The sequence below is a fragment of the Silene latifolia genome, chromosome 4, assembly GCF_048544455.1.
Source record: "Silene latifolia isolate original U9 population chromosome 4, ASM4854445v1, whole genome shotgun sequence".
Lineage (NCBI taxonomy): Eukaryota > Viridiplantae > Streptophyta > Magnoliopsida > Caryophyllales > Caryophyllaceae > Silene > Silene latifolia.
This window is the reverse complement of record NC_133529.1, coordinates 18,446,483-18,461,665: the sequence shown is the minus strand read 5'-3', so window position 1 is coordinate 18,461,665 and position 15,183 is coordinate 18,446,483. Positions and strand designations below refer to the sequence as shown.

At 35.4% G+C, this 15,183-nt stretch overlaps 1 long non-coding RNA gene and 1 other non-coding gene across 10 annotated transcripts; one reads left to right on the top strand and one right to left on the bottom strand.

The window, feature by feature from the left end:
• The first annotated feature begins 473 nt into the window (after positions 1-473).
• Positions 474-6,028, top strand: LOC141653149 (uncharacterized). Of its 9 annotated transcripts, none has more exons than XR_012547353.1 (8): positions 995-1,348; positions 1,471-1,543; positions 2,587-2,659; positions 3,416-3,582; positions 3,705-3,777; positions 4,540-4,706; positions 4,829-4,977; positions 5,950-6,028. It is a non-coding gene; the product is annotated as an uncharacterized LOC141653149 (long non-coding RNA). The 9 variants fall into 9 exon arrangements; XR_012547351.1 differs by having other exon boundaries at positions 999-1,348; positions 4,543-4,706; positions 4,829-4,901; XR_012547348.1 differs by having other exon boundaries at positions 1,000-1,348; positions 4,829-4,901.
• Positions 6,029-14,026: 7,998 nt separating this feature from the next.
• Positions 14,027-14,225, bottom strand: LOC141654023 (U2 spliceosomal RNA). The gene has a single exon (XR_012547605.1). It is a non-coding gene; the product is annotated as a U2 spliceosomal RNA (small nuclear RNA).
• Between the last annotated feature and the right edge of the window lie 958 nt (positions 14,226-15,183).

The window sequence follows — 15,183 nt, the reverse complement described above, 5'->3', positions numbered from 1 at the left end:
GGAAGGTCGAAAGACCTAGCAAAATAAAGATTGAGTCTTAATTCGTTGTAGCGATACATTCAGAAAAGTTAAGCAACTCGAAAAATTGGATGACATGGATAGATGTCATGTTTTGAGTTACGTTAATGGCTTGACCTTGGTTAGAGATGGGCCTTATAATTCATTTGATAGAGATGTTATATCATGGATTCACTATGGTAATTATAGCTCATTAAGAAAGATTTTACATTGGAACCCTTCTATAAACAAATGTATTAAGGTTCCTAGGCCTCAGAGGATAATAAGTGATCTTGATCTTGGTTTAGGATTTGATGCATTGAAAAACGATTATAAGTTAGTAATACTTATGTATACTTCGATACGAATTCAAACTGGTAATCAAGGTGGTTTAGTCCCGGGATTAGTGCAAGTTTATACACTAAGTACCAATTCTTGGATTACCAAGCCCGATTTCCATCCTCCATCACGTTGCTTAGTCAGGAGGCAAATAGACATATCTTGGTAGGATAAGTCTTTCTAACTAGTGTCATATATGTATTTTAGTGCAACATAATATTGTTTGTTACATGCATGTTACAGTCCACCTTAAATAAATGACTTAAATAAATTATGTGGAAAAATGACAATGTGCCAATCATGTATATAAGCTTAATAATTGTGTTATCACCTCACATGAAAAATATACCTTTGAATAATTTTTTTTACTATGCACTCACATGTTAGACCCACTAAAACAAGGTCAGAATGATAATTTGTATGTATATGCTAACTTTTATGGAAAATGATACTTTGGCCCCTATTTGCTCATCCGGACTCCGATTGAGACGAAACAAAAGCCTAAATTTATAATTTTTCCGAGCCCGACACAATGGTAATATTTTCATTTGCCATTAACAACTTTAAAATCTCAAACCTGCTCGGTTGTGCAAAGAGCTTTCATAAAATCATGGTGTTTATAATTAATTATATGATAACCTTGCAAACAAACAAGGATTTGTTTTTACCTCCCATATTTAAGAAAGGGCAGCAGCTTGTGACCCTTTCTCCTACCCCAAATACATCCATTCTTATGAGGAGTCTAAGCTTCCATCAGCTTTTGTTTCTTTCTTCATCCTTGTGCATGGACTATACCTTTCACTCTTACACAAAACATGACCATTGTCCTTTGTGATGATTTCCAGTAGCATGCAAATGATCCGTGAACTTAAACACATGGAGTGAGTAGATTTACATCCTATTTAAAGCACCTAAGTTCACTTATTTCACACCTTGCTCCACTTGCTCAAAGCTCCTTACGATAGTTGCATGCTCACATCTTCCATCTCCCACAAAGCCTAAATTAAAACTTGTATACTTTCCATTCCCTTTTCTTTTCCTAACTCTTCCTTGATTATAATTACTAGATTAATTAAGTAGATAATTTTTTACTAACTTGTTTGTTATTTTGTTGTTATCATGGAATCAAATTAGAGGAGGAAGAGGAAGATCGAGCCTATTGATCTGAGCATCTTTGATTACATTCAAGACCCGGATAACCTTTAAGGTAACCTAACCCTTTGCCTCGTAATTGTAGAATACTAGTAATCTAGTCAGGAGGCAAATAGACATATCTTGGTAGGATAAGTCTTTCTAACTAGTGTCATATATGTATTTTAGTGCAACATAATATTGTTTGTTACATGCATGTTACAGTCTACCTTAAATAAATGACTTAAATAAATTATTATGTGGAAAAATGACAATGTGCCAATCATGTATATAAGCTTAATAATTGTGTTATCACCTCACATGAAAAATATACCTTTGAATAATTTTTTTTACTATGCACTCACATGTTAGACCCACTAAAACAAAGTCAGAATGAAAATTTGTATGTATATGCTAACTTTTATGGAAAATGATACTTTGGCCCCTATTTGCTCATCCGGACTCCGATTGAGACGAAACAAAAGCCTAAATTTATAATTTTTCCGAGCCCGACACAATGGTAATATTTTCATTTGCCATTAACAACTTTAAAATCTCAAACCTGCTCGGTTGTGCAAAGAGCTTTCATAAAATCATGGTGTTTATAATTAATTTTATGATGACCTTGCAAACAAACAAGGATTTGTTTTTACCTCCCATATTTAAGAAAGGGCAGCAGCTTGTGACCCTTTCTCCTACCCCAAATACATCCATTCTTATGAGGAGTCTAAGCTTCCATCAGCTTTTGTTTCTTTCTTCATCCTTGTGCATGGACTATACCTTTCACTCTTACACAAAACATGACCATTGTCCTTTGTGATGATTTCCAGTAGCATGCAAATGATCCGTGAACTTAAACACATGGAGTGAGTAGATTTACATCCTATTTAAAGCACCTAAGTTCACTTATTTCACACCTTGCTCCACTTGCTCAAAGCTCCTTACGATAGTTGCATGCTCACATCTTCCATCTCCCACAAAGCCTAAATTAAAACTTGTATACTTTCCATTTCCTTTTCTTTTCCTAACTCTTCCTTGATTATAATTACTAGATTAATTAAGTAGATAATTTTTTACTAACTTGTTTGTTATTTTGTTGTTATCATGGAATCAAATTAGAGGAGGAAGAGGAAGATCGAGCCTATTGATCTGAGCACCTTTGATTACATTCAAGACCCGGATAACCTTTAAGGTAACCTAACCTAACCCTCTGCCTCGTAATTGTAGAATACTAGTAATCTAGTCAGGAGGCAAATAGACATATCTTGGTAGGATAAGTCTTTCTAACTAGTGTCATATATGTATTTTAGTGCAACATAATATTGTTTGTTACATGCATGTTACAGTCCACCTTAAATAAATGACTTAAATAAATTATGTGGAAAAATGACAATGTGCCAATCATGTATATAAGCTTAATAATTGTGTTATCACCTCACATGAAAAATATACCTTTGAATAATTTTTTTTACTATGCACTCACATGTTAGACCCACTAAAACAAGGTCAGAATGATAATTTGTATGTATATGCTAACTTTTATGGAAAATGATACTTTGACCCCTATTTGCTCATCCGGACTCCGATTGAGACGAAACAAAAGCCTAAATTTATAATTTTTCCGAGCCCGACACAATGGTAATATTTTCATTTGCCATTAACAACTTTAAAATCTCAAACCTGCTCGGTTGTGCAAAGAGCTTTCATAAAATCATGGTGTTTATAATTAATTATATGATAACCTTGCAAACAAACAAGGATTTGTTTTTACCTCCCATATTTAAGAAAGGGCAGCAGCTTGTGACCCTTTCTCCTACCCCAAATACATCCATTCTTATGAGGAGTCTAAGCTTCCATCAGTTTTTGTTTCTTTCTTCATCCTTGTGCATGGACTATACCTTTCACTCTTACACAAAACATGACCATTGTCCTTTGTGATGATTTCCAGTAGCATGCAAATGATCCGTGAACTTAAACACATGGAGTGAGTAGATTTACATCCTATTTAAAGCACCTAAGTTCACTTATTTCACACCTTGCTCCACTTGCTCAAAGCTCCTTACGATAGTTGCATGCTCACATCTTCCATCTCCCACAAAGCCTAAATTAAAACTTGTATACTTTCCATTCCCTTTTCTTTTCCTAACTCTTCCTTGATTATAATTACTAGATTAATTAAGTAGATAATTTTTTACTAACTTGTTTGTTATTTTGTTGTTATCATGGAATCAAATTAGAGGAGGAAGAGGAAGATCGAGCCTATTGATCTGAGCATCTTTGATTACATTCAAGACCCGGATAACCTTTAAGGTAACCTAACCCTTTGCCTCGTAATTGTAGAATACTAGTAATCTAGTCAGGAGGCAAATAGACATATCTTGGTAGGATAAGTCTTTCTAACTAGTGTCATATATGTATTTTAGTGCAACATAATATTGTTTGTTAAATGCATGTTACAGTCTACCTTAAATAAATGACTTAAATAAATTATTATGTGGAAAAATGACAATGTGCCAATCATGTATATAAGCTTAATAATTGTGTTATCACCTCACATGAAAAATATACCTTTGAATAATTTTTTTTACTATGCACTCACATGTTAGACCCACTAAAACAAAGTCAGAATGAAAATTTGTATGTATATGCTAACTTTTATGGAAAATGATACTTTGGCCCCTATTTGCTCATCCGGACTCCGATTGAGACGAAACAAAAGCCTAAATTTATAATTTTTCCGAGCCCGACACAATGGTAATATTTTCATTTGCCATTAACAACTTTAAAATCTCAAACCTGCTCGGTTGTGCAAAGAGCTTTCATAAAATCATGGTGTTTATAATTAATTTTATGATGACCTTGCAAACAAACAAGGATTTGTTTTTACCTCCCATATTTAAGAAAGGGCAGCAGCTTGTGACCCTTTCTCCTACCCCAAATACATCCATTCTTATGAGGAGTCTAAGCTTCCATCAGCTTTTGTTTCTTTCTTCATCCTTGTGCATGGACTATACGGCTATACCTTTCACTCTTACACAAAACATGACCATTGTCCTTTGTGATGATTTCCAGTAGCATGCAAATGATCCGTGAACTTAAACACATGGAGTGAGTAGATTTACATCCTATTTAAAGCACCTAAGTTCACTTATTTCACACCTTGCTCCACTTGCTCAAAGCTCCTTACGATAGTTGCATGCTCACATCTTCCATCTCCCACAAAGCCTAAATTAAAACTTGTATACTTTCCATTTCCTTTTCTTTTCCTAACTCTTCCTTGATTATAATTACTAGATTAATTAAGTAGATAATTTTTTACTAACTTGTTTGTTATTTTGTTGTTATCATGGAATCAAATTAGAGGAGGAAGAGGAAGATCGAGCCTATTGATCTGAGCACCTTTGATTACATTCAAGACCCGGATAACCTTTAAGGTAACCTAACCTAACCCTCTGCCTCGTAATTGTAGAATACTAGTAATCTAGTCAGGAGGCAAATAGACATATCTTGGTAGGATAAGTCTTTCTAACTAGTGTCATATATGTATTTTAGTGCAACATAATATTGTTTGTTACATGCATGTTACAGTCCACCTTAAATAAATGACTTAAATAAATTATTATGTGGAAAAATGACAATGTGCCAATCATGTATATAAGCTTAATAATTGTGTTATCACCTCACATGAAAAATATACCTTTGAATAATTTTTTTTACTATGCACTCACATGTTAGACCCACTAAAACAAAGTCAGAATGAAAATTTGTATGTATATGCTAACTTTTATGGAAAATGATACTTTGGCCCCTATTTGCTCATCCGGACTCCGATTGAGACGAAACAAAAGCCTAAATTTATAATTTTTCCGAGCCCGACACAATGGTAATATTTTCATTTGCCCCTAACAACTGTAAAATCTCAAACCTGCTCGGTTGTGCAAAGAGCTTTCATAAAATCATGGTTTTTATAATCAATTCTATGATGACCTTGCAAACAAACAAGGATTTGTTTTTACCTCCCATATTTAAGAAATGGCAGCAGCTTGTGACCCTTTCTCCTACCCCAAATACATCCATTCTTATGAGGAGTCTAAGCTTCCATCAGCTTTTGTTTCTTTCTTCATCCTTGTGCATGGACTATACCTTTCACTCTTACACAAAACATGACCATTGTCCTTTGTGATGATTTCCAGTAGCATGCAAATGATCCGTGAACTTAAACACATGGAGTGAGTAGATTTACATCCTATTTAAAGCACCTAAGTTCACTTATTTCACACCTTGCTCCACTTGCTCAAAGCTCCTTACGATAGTTGCATGCTCACATCTTCCATCTCCCACAAAGCCTAAATTAAAACTTGTATACTTTCCATTCCCTTTTCTTTTCCTAACTCTTCCTTGATTATAATTACTAGATTAATTAAGTAGATAATTTTTTACTAACTTGTTTGTTATTTTGTTGTTATCATGGAATCAAATTAGAGGAGGAAGAGGAAGATCGAGCCTATTGATCTGAGCAACTTTGATTACATTCAAGACCCGGATAACTTTTAAGGTAACCTAACCCTTTGCCTCGTAATTGTAGAATACTAGTAATCTAGTCAGGAGGCAAATAGACATATCTTGGTAGGATAAGTCTTTCTAACTAGTGTCATATATGTATTTTAGTGCAACATAATATTGTTTGTTACATGCATGTTACAGTCCACCTTAAATAAATGACTTAAATAAATTATTATGTGGAAAAATGACAATGTGCAATCATGTATATAAGCTTAATAATTGTGTTATCACCTCACATGAAAAATATACCTTTGAATAGTTTTTTTTACTATGCACTCACATGTTAGACCCACTAAAACAAAGTCAGAATGAAAATTTGTATGTATATGCTAACTCCTATTTAAAAAATAACAGGAGTTCACTTATATTATGAGTAATCACTTGGTAAAATTTTGTAAGAAAATACTTAGTTTAGACCCCTTTTCGAAAATAAACAAAAAGACCGCTTTATAGTCTAATCCGATTTTAATACCTTAATTTTATTTGGTGAAGTTACTTTATAAAAATAAAGCTTTATTCAAGTGTAATACAGCAAGGATAATATACAAATATCTTATTAAAAATAATTATATTAAATTATTCTTTTTAAACTAAAACCACCTTGCTTAGTTATTTAAATAATTGTTTTAAGAGTTTGAGCAACTTTTAATCTAAAAACCGTTTTAGAAACAACCTTTAAAGATCTTAGCAAGTGTAAATGTGATTCTTAGCAATTTTGATGAAATAATTAAATTTTGGACTCAAATGCCTTTGAAGGTTTTATTTTAAAATACTCGTCTTCACCATTAAATTTTGAGTAAATCAATATGATAATTATAAGGACCTTATTTGAATATTAAATAAAAAGATAAGGACTTGTCTCTAGTCATGCCTTGACTAATTAAAATATTAGTTAAGCTGTGAGTTGACTATGATGACCTTGATTAACCATCGACTAATTAAATTAGTCAAGAGTTACTAAGTCAAAGTAAATTTATACTTGAAAATAATGTACCTAGCAATTTCAATCCCTGAATAACGAATTAGAAATAATGAATACTTTCTAATATATTACTTGAATAAGATGTTCCAAATCTCAAATATGAACGCTACTCGGTTAAGATTAATACCCATGAAATTCTCATTGGAGTAAAAGCGTTTTCAACAGCTTGGACTAGGGCCCGCGGGAGTCTGTAAGTCCGGTATCATTTTACCGCCATGTTATCCTAGCTGCCAAACATGCCACTTAAATGGGACCTCTGAATCGGTATGCTATTTTCGGTTATCTTGGGTATGCCCCTTGAATGAGACCTCTGAGCCAAATGTCGTTGTATTGTCGATATGTTGGGATGGTCCGCATATCGATGTATTATCGTCTCTATGAGACATATGTGAGTCTTTCGTGCTATATGTTGGGCGCTACCTTGTAAGTTTTAGGGATCGACGTGTCGGAAGAATGTTTAGAGAGCTTATGCTATACAAGTACGGACAACATATCTCGAAGCTGTGTGTGGAAGGATTGTCGTTAGGATAGTAGTCGACCAGCTGCCACTGAGGAGCTGCATGTTCCAAGAAGTTGTGGAGTGGGTATATGCGCATATATTGACAGGAGCTTGATCAACGTTACTACCTTTCAGATATCTTGGCAATTATTATTTCACGGTTGTGATCGTGTGCAGACCTTGACAGTTATGATTGTCTTGGTGCCTCAAAGTGTATGGGACATGTCACTTAAATGGGACCTCTGAGTCCATGCATTAGCCGTTTGTTCTTCCCCACGATTCTGGTTGCTAAACCAAGTCAATTTAGTCGTCCGGTCCTATTGAGCACTAGGGGTGAGATGTAAACCTCCTAGTATCGATATGATCGACAGGATTGATGCTCCCACTCATACTCAAGGTGAGATGCAAGCCGTGAGTATGCGTGTGACATTAGTAGTCACGTCCCGTGCTTTTTGTGAAGAAAATAAATATTTTTAAAAAGAAATGACGATAAGTTTTTATCCGCGTAACATCTACTTGGATTTACCATTTGCTGATTTATACTTCCTCCGTTCTCATATGATCTACCCATTTTATTAAAATACTACACTCATATATTCAACAAATGGGTAGATCATATTAGAACGGAGGAAGTATAACATGTTGTTGAACAGTGTCGTTATGTTCACATATTTATTATGTCATATGCCAATATGAACCAATGTGTTACTTCATGTACATATCACATGTGTGCACGTCGATGTTGTAATGTGACTGGAGTTGTATGTTTGACCGCCTAATTGCATTACTAATATTCTCCATGATAAGAGGCCGTTGATAGAGGACGGTTAGGTTACTCCCACTAAGTGGGGCAGTTTTATTTTATTGATGTTTCAGGTAACATGGATCTTGAAGACTTGGACTTAGGAGGGGATTGTCGAGACTTGGACTTATGTTGATCTTTCATGAGTTTATGTAGCAAACTGTTATTAAAGTCGGACCTTGCTTTAATTTGTAATTTGGATATTAAACCTAGTTTACGTTCTAAACATCCAGTTTTATGAAGCAACTCGTTACGAGTTGACGATTTTAAATTTTACTGATTTTTTTATGACTTATCTTTCTTTCCGCTTTCGTTAATTAAGTCATTAGAAAAACTGGGTTTGTTACAATTTTGGTATTGTATAATATTAAGCTATCAATTAAGCTATCAATGCTCTTTGAATGTTTATTCCTCATGAAGAATTCGAGAAAAAGTATACTGCTTCTTAAGAATAGTCAATAATACGAATTAATCTCCCTCTTTTGACATCTAACCGGCCAATTAAGAGCCATATTCATAACCTCCACAACTCAATCTCTTGCGTTTGTAAACGCAAGAGATGTTATTATGGATTTCAAGTGTAGGTGGGCAGGAATAATCAAAACTCTTACAAAACATGTAGAATTATTCTACAGTTTATGTGATCCCAACCATCCAAATTTATGTATGGACTTCCTAATTAAAAATGGGCCGCCACCACCTTTACCACCTTCAGAACTCCAAGAGCCGCGGTCAGGCATTAACAGAGTTGGGATGCCGCGTCAAAGGACGAATGGTTTATCTATTGTGGTGATGCATGGTTCCACGCCATTGCATCTTATTTTTCTCGCAGGTGTAAGTTTGATAAGGCGGATAGGAAACGTCTTTTTTATAAGATCTTGGATATGTCTTTAATATACGAGCTGATCATGAGTGGAAAGACTGTTGGTTTACTTTATGTATGTGATTTCTACAAGGGATTAGCAAGTTGGGTCAATAGTTAAGTGTGATTTTCTTGTTATTGACTACTATTAAGGGGATTAGGAGATTTATCTCCATAATAGGGTAATACTCCGTAATATATATTCGGAATTGATTGTATCTTGGATCAAACAAAAGAGGTTCACTAAGTATGTGTTTGTCCAAACTTTTTAAAGTGTTTTTGGACTTATAAACACTTTTTGGCCAAACGCATCATATATTTAAAAGTTAATAGTAAATTCTAAAAAGCTCAACTATCATATTTCCATAAAAATATATAAAAGCACCAATTTGATGCTTTTGCTTTATAAAAACTACTTTTAAAAAATTAAGCTTAAAAAATAGAAACTCATTTTTATCTGAGTAGGCCAGACATGCTCTAATTTAGGTTGGGTTAAGGTTTCTTCTCATATTTGATAAATTCAATCAATTACTTGCTTACTTGTTCTCTAGTATTGTTTGAAGTTTAATTTGTCTTTGAATTCAACCAAAACCCCCGATTTTATAATATACTTGTCTTTTAATTAATTGCAACTATTTTAGTTACATACTTTTTTTTTTTTTTTTTGACAAGTGGATTCACTCACATTCTAGCCCTATTAGCCAGATCGTGAGCAATAGTATTACATGTCCTAGAAATAAACGAAAAACTAATACAATGAAAATTCAAAGCAGCTTGTGAAATATCCCTTAATAGTGAAGTTGTTAAATGGTTTGTCGACTTTCCATCCAGAATTTGTGTCAATACTCGTATGCAGTCGGACGCGATGGATATGTGTAAGAATCGTTTCTTGATGGCCCAACTGAGCACCTGCAGAATGGCCTTACATTCTGCTTGCTCAGCACTTTGTGCAAATGTGGACATATGCTGATGTTCCTCATGCCCAGTAGATGAAAAACATACCCAACCAATACCCGTATGTCGATCAGTAGTCCACGAAGCATCTACATAAACAACATGCCGAAGACAACCGCTTATATTCCCATATAGCAATAATTCATTCCCAATTGTTGAACAATTGAAGTAGAGAGCTCGCCATCATGCCGATTATCAAAACCCGGTGGGACCAAGTCTTCATTCTGTCTTGTGGCATCCATAACCTTCCAAGCACATGATGGCCGAATAAGATCCAAACCCCATAAAATACTTCTTCCCCCCCATGACACATTAGAGGAAGGAGTAACCAACCGATCATCAGCAGCTAACTTCTGTATTCCATACTTAGCACCCAATGTACGCGCAATCAGAGACTGTGGTTGAGTTATAATTTTCCATGGAATTTTTGCTAACAGAGCCTGGTTCATACATTTAGTATTTCTAATTCCCAAACCCCCTAGAGACTTTGGACGACTAAGAAACAGTCTGCTACACCAACTAATAGATTTGCTCATTCGACTACCAGACCACCAAAAATATGACAACAAAGAATCAATTTTGTTAGTCACACTTACCGGCATTTGAAACACCGATAGAAAGTAAATGGAAATGGAAGATAGAATAGAAGAAATAAGCGTTAGTCGTCCAACTGGTGATAAAAGAAGACCATTCCACGAGGAGACTCTTTTTTGGACCTTTTCTATAAGAAAATTAAACAGACATTTTTTTGTAGTTTTCTGTAATGAGTTACTGACATCCGTAGGTAAACCCAAATATGTGCCAAGGGAATTAGACATGGGTGCCTTGAAAAGAGAAATACATGAAGAAGCAAAAGCCATAGTGGAGTTTGGAGATATAAGAAGAGCTGATTTTTCATGATTGATTACCTGACCCGACGCTTGGCAGTACTCATTGAGCATGGTTGCAAGTGTATGGCAGAAATTAGCTTTACCATTAATGAAAAAAATTGAATCATCAGCAAATAACAAATGCGAGATAGCCGGCCCAGACCGTGACACTTGTAGACCTCGTATCCTAAGCAGTTGTTCCGCTTCCAGGAGATTAATGGATAGTAGCTCAGTACATAACACAAAAATATATGGCGATAAAGGATCACCTTGTCGAATTCCACATTTCGGAATAACTGTTGCTGAAGGAAGACCATTAATAAGGATTTGATACGTAACTGTCTTAATAGAGCTCATAATAATCCTGATCAAAGATATAGGAAAACCCATAACTCTCAATGTTGCTTCTATATAATTCCAGTCCAGACGATCATATGCCTTACTCATATCAGCCTTGAATGCCATTCGGCCCTTTTTTCCTGTACTTGCACTAGAAATGTTATGTATTAATTCATGGGCAATAAGAATATTATCTGTAATACTTCGCCCGGGAACAAAGGCATTCTGATAGGGGCCCACCAATTTGTCCATATATTTTCGTAACCTATTAGCCACACACTTTGTAACAATCTTCATGATAACATTACATAAGCTAATAGGTCGGAATTGATCTGCCCGCTCTGGTGAAACACACTTTGGCACCAACGTAATAAAGGTCTTGTTCATTTTAGATGGTATCTCTCCTGTATTCAGAGCATGCAAGACAGCCGTAATAACGTCCTTCTGAATAAAATGCCAACAACGCTGGTAAAATATGGCAGGAAAACCATCCGGACCTGGTGATTTTAAGGAGCCTAATTGAAAAACAGCCTTTCTCACTTCTTGTTTTGTAAAAACCTTAGATAGATGATCTTTGTCGTCTTCAGATAAGAATGTTTTTTGAACTTTAAAAAAACGTTCGTTCTGCAACCTATAGTCGTCAAAAGGAGTAGTTGTCTCATGAGCCTTGAAGATACCATTGTATAGCTCTAGAAAGGCATTCTCAATTCCCTGTCTCTCAAAAATCCATTCTCCATCTGGTGTTTTGATCCCCATAATAAAATTTGTGGCAGCCCTTGATTTAGCCCAATTAAAAAAATATTTTGAGCAAGTATCTCCCTCAGCAATCCATTTTAACTTTGCTCTTTGTTTCCAATAAACTGCTAATTTTTTTGAGTAATCTGAAACCTTACTTCTAATAGAATCGAAATCCTCATGATCATTTGTAAAAATAGACGCATCCATAGCAACACAAAGATCCGCATCAAAATCCATCCATTGCCCATTCCACTCTTTTCTTTTAGTCAAAGACCAATTCTTTAAAAGAGCTCTAGTATAATTAGTGAGAGCACAGATGATTAATTTGACTATTTTAAATAACGACGTCTTTAGCGAGTCAAATTTTAGTAGGGTGATTAAACCCAATGAACACAATTAATGAATAATCAACTACTAATAAAATAGTTAAGACCTTCCCGTAAAAGATGTCCTTAAGTACAAATTGGTATGTAATAAGTGGCGATCTATTACGGATGATCCAAATTTTATTTACTCATAAAAAGAGCTATAAGGACAATAATGCTGAAAATCATTTATTAGTCATCATGGATGGCTGGAGTAAAAGGCAAAACAGTAAACGAGTCTTAGTTCGTTGTAGCGACACAAGTAGAGAAGTTACGCAACTCAAAAAACTGGATCACATGGATAGCGGTGATGTTTTGGGTTATATAAATGGGTTGGCCTTGGTTACTAGAGAAATTATATTATGGAATACTTCTATAAATACATTATTGAACGTCCCTCTCCCTGAGGTGGTTGTAAGTTCTTTCGACCTTGGTTTGGTTTGGTTTTTGATTCATCTAAAAACGACTATAAGGTGGTGTTATTACGTATCCTCGTTCGCAATTAAATCATGTGTTACAATCGTCCCTGGATTAGTGCAAGTCTATACATTAAGTACCAATTCCTGGACTACCAAAGCCCAATGTTCTTCCTCCGTCACACAACGTGGTTGGGCTCAAGTTTGTCAATAACGCGATATATTGAATGGCTGTTGTTTCAAAAACTCTAGGTAATTTTCAATCAATGTACAAAGGTCGGTTGTATATTGCTGCTTCATTTGGATCCCTTTGGCACAACTTTTTGATGATCATGGACAGTTGTCTCGCTATGCTTTTTGTTCATCATTCCGAACACGATGTATGAGTTACAAAAGATTACGAAAGATTATGGTGGTTTACGATCATCAAAATTCAGTTCACAATTATCAAAATTTCAAACTTCCAATCTCCACATGTTTTTTTGATAATTTCAAACTTCCAATCTCCACATATTGATGAACGTCGAAATTCCGAACTCTACAAATATCAAACGCAATGGCTCATATTGAGGGTAAATTAGTTGACTGATTACACAATACACATCATAAATATCTACAGTAGATATTGTAAATTTTTGACTAAATTTGAGAGGTGCGCCAGGCCCAAGCAGTAGTGCAACTAGAGCTGGCAAGTCTGACCCGACCCGAGTGACCCGACCCGAACCCGAGCAAACCCGACCCGAAAATATTGTGACCCGAAACCGACCCGACCCGATGACGACCCGTAACCCGACACGACCCGATTATCATTGACCCGAACCCGACCCAGACCCGACCCGATATTGACCCGATTAAATTGATGACCCGATAATTAATAAGCTTAATTTTGATCAAAATGTAAGTGATTTTGTGTTTAGATTGATATGTTTGACTTAGTAATGAATTAATTAAACCAAATAATAGGTTAAAAAATAAATTTAATGGTAAAAAATTATAGTAATGCGATTAAGTTACCGGACCCGATAATGACCCGACCCAAACCCGACCCGATACACCATTCGACCCGAAATGACCCGACCCGATAACGACCCAAACCCGACTCGACTCGACCCGAAAGGGTATGCTGACCCGATATGACCCGAACCCGATATGACCCGACCCGACCCGACCCAAACCCGACCCGATTGCCACCTCTAAGTGCAACGCATAGGCGACGCATGAAGGCCCAGGTAGCAAGCTACCTTAATGAACCTCCCCTCTTAAAAAATAAATTTAATATTTAAGGTGAACATATAGAACACCTATCAGATATTAAACCGACAAGAACAGATACTACACATAATCTTAGCCAAAAGGCCGAGAAAGGTATGATGATGGAAAAGTGCTGCTTTCCGCTTTTATACTCTTATTGTACCACAAAGGGAGGTCTACTCTTCGATGTGGGACGTTAAGTTATTCTTTAATATTGCGCCACTGGATGCAAACTACTTGAATGAGTGACTACGAAACCAAGTATCCAACATTTGTGACATTCATAGCCTATGAAAGATGACAAGTACATTAATCTCAGTACTTAGTACCACGTTGGAGTAATTGTATCGAAATTACTTTTTTAAATACCAACTTTAGTATTTCACATACAAATTTTCATTATATTTTCATATTCTATCCTTTTCCTAAATTTAGACAAATTAAAGTATATATATAGTACAACCAAGTGCTGTGAGTGCAGTAGAAGGCGGGTCACCCTCAAAGCATGCACTGACACAAATTCCGAGGTCTCGGGTTGGACTCCCTGCATGGGCAATAAGCGGTTATTGCACGGGGACCTTTGGGTTGTTAAAACAGAGTGTCAGCTTACCGTGCTGTCACGTATCTCTCGGGATTTGGTCTCTCAAAGATGTATCGCCCTAAGCTGATAATGAGAGATGTTCCTCGTTACCAAAAAAAAAAAAAAAAAAAAGGTTTATACACTAAGTACCGATTCTTGGATCGATTACCAAAGCCCAATGTCCATCCCTCATAACGTTGTTTAGTCGGGTCTCAATTTTTCTTCATGGGAACGATACATTATTACATTGGATGGCTAAGAAACATTGAAGATTCGTCATAGATATGATGCATATACGTACCATAAAAGTTCATATTATACTACTAGTTTAGATCCTGTGCAATAAATGTACGGTACAATTTTTTTATATTAATATATTACTTTTAAATATATATTATTGATATCTCCATATATGTTCATATTTCTCGTCATTGTATTTTGCTTTGAGAAAAAACAGTTGAAACTGACAATTAATCAAGAGAATTGAGTAATGTGC